The sequence below is a fragment of the Galeopterus variegatus genome, unplaced genomic scaffold (genome assembly GCF_000696425.1).
Source record: "Galeopterus variegatus unplaced genomic scaffold, G_variegatus-3.0.2 Scaffold4175, whole genome shotgun sequence".
Classification (NCBI taxonomy): domain Eukaryota; kingdom Metazoa; phylum Chordata; class Mammalia; order Dermoptera; family Cynocephalidae; genus Galeopterus; species Galeopterus variegatus.
Genome location: NW_007730286.1, coordinates 105,465 through 108,066, shown reverse-complemented (window position 1 = coordinate 108,066; position 2,602 = coordinate 105,465).

Below are 2,602 nucleotides of genomic sequence, written 5' to 3'. Positions count from 1 at the left end.
GTTCGCTCACTGCCTGAGCGTGGTGCTGACAACACCAAGTCAAGGGTTAAGATCCCCTTACCGACCGGTATCTTTATATATAAAAAAAAAAAGAAAAGAAATGCAAATTCTTCTTCGTTCCTACTACAGACCTGCTGAATGAGAAACTCTGGGAGTGGTGCTCTAGTTAACAATCTTCCAGAGGATTCTGAGGCACACTCAAGTTTGAGTACCACTGCATTACAGTATACAAGGGAGAAATGGTTTTGAGGGCTGAAATAATCAAGAAATGCTCATGAAAGTTACTGCTTCATGCTCCACTTGACTTCAGTCTATTGAACCTTTTTTTAATGATATTAATGAGTAAACTGTTTTCTCCTTTGTTACTCTTTCTTTCATCATCACACTCTTTTATTGTCTGAAAGCAAATCTGTCTCTCCTAAAAATATTGCACTCTTATAAAAATAGAAATGATTTCTCTAATAAATATTATCTATAAAATATAGATCTCAATGATATTAAAGGAGCTTTGTGAAATACATAAAATAGAGCTATAGAGGCAGGGCAAGATGGCAGACTAGAGGTGCCCAGGGCACATTCCTCGCACAGAAAAAGACCAGAACAATGAACAGACAGCTTAATATTGACAGGAGCATCTGTGGGGGAGTATCGTAGTGCAGCAAGAGACTGGTAAGACCACTGTGGAGCACAGAAGCCCAGGACGGTGCCATCGAGCAGACAGATAGACACATGGCCACATCTACTAAGATTGGAAGAGGAGTAATTTTCCCTTGTCGTGAAAAGGCAGGCAGAGGACCCACACCAACCCACATTTTTACTACATAGCCCTGCAGATCCTCTGGGAGGACAAGCCCATAGCTAAGTGTGGGGAACGTCCTCCGTAACACACAATGCATCACATTAGAACACTAGCAGAAACAGTGCATTCCCCACCCACACTGTTGAGACTCAAACTGATGCAGGATGGCACCATCTTGAAACCAGAGCCACTACATCAGCACACCCTACCCTGGGGCCAGTAGCCATGGTGCTTCCCTAGCCTTAAGGCTCTGCCCTCTACCCTTTCACAGGAGGTTTTAATGCCCTTATCTGCGCAGTTTGAAGCCTGGGCTCACAGTGGCTCACTCTAGTTCTACATTCTGGAAAGCTGACCCTAGTCCTGCTAAACTGATGAACACCCATATCCTCAGCCAGAGATCATACAGGCAGACCCTCCTCAGGCAAACAACCCTTCAATCCTCCTTCTACCCTCAGCCCTGCCAGCTGGTTGAGCTGTGTGTACCTGAGCCCCCAATCCAGATAAACAGCACATGTGTCTCTATGCTAACAAATATGCCCTTGAGCTAGTGGAAATAAAGTGCATTCACCCTTCCCTGAGAAGTGGCCAGGTGGTTTGACCCTGAACAATCCTGTCTATTACCATTGATAATCGTCCCAGATGGCTGTGTTGGCCCCTTCATTGCAGGACTGCCTAGCAGCCCTACCTAACTCCCAGAAGAAGCTGGATGGGTCACTTCACTGCAGGCTTTCCTAGCAGCCCCACCCACTGCCCAGAAGCAGATGGATGGGTCACTTTACTGCAGACCTGCCTACAGGTCCCACCCACCATACAGGAAGCAGCTAGATAGGCCCCCTCACTGCAGCCCCAGCTAGTGGCCTCACCCACTCCCAAGCATTGCCTTTGGCAGTCCAGCTCCCAAAACACAGAAGAAAGCATGAACTCATGACTGCACCACCACCTGCAGCCACCCTCTCTGCACATACCAGTCCACCCATTCCCCTCCAATGCTCAGTCCAGTTGCCACCAGCTCCACCTCACCAAGATCCAGGAGTTCCTATGTTTTACCAGGCAGGAAGAAAGAGGAAGAAGGCAGAATCAGGGACCCAGGAGAAGCCTCTGCCTGCAGGAAAGAGAAACCCCAATCCAGGAACGTCCATTCAAGCTGAAGAGCTTCAGTACAACACTGTGCACCTCTCAGGGTTATGGGACACTAGAAGGGGGACCAGCAAGTCCACCCAGACACCCAGGCACTTCTCCCAAGAGTACAAGCTCTCATCCATAATGTCAATGACCCAACATAGTGTCATTCACTTTAGCAAGGAACTACTGAGTGCTCCAGTGCCTAAGACAAAGAGACATTCACAGACAACTCTGACATTAAATACAATCAAAGCAACCACATGGAGACTACACTACTGTCATTTCTACCTAACAATCAATATAGGACACATCTACAGGAGGGAGTCTCTGTCCACAAAAACCACTCACAGTGATAGAAGAAGCAAATGCTCCACCAGATGCCCAGACATCTATGTAGGGATATTGAGAGAGAGAGAGAGAGAGAGAGAGAGAGAGAGAGAGAGAAAGAAAAGGGAAAAAATGACACCCCCAAAGGAATATAATAATTCCTAGTACTAGACCCCAAACATTAGGAAACCTTTGAAATGACTGAGTAAAAAATTCCAAGCAACAACGTTAAGGAAACTCAACGAGATACAAGAAGACACAGATGGATGACACAACAAAATGAGAAAAATAATCCAAGATCTAAAGGAGGAATTGTACGCCTAAAAAAGAATGTAGCCAAACTTCTGGTACTGA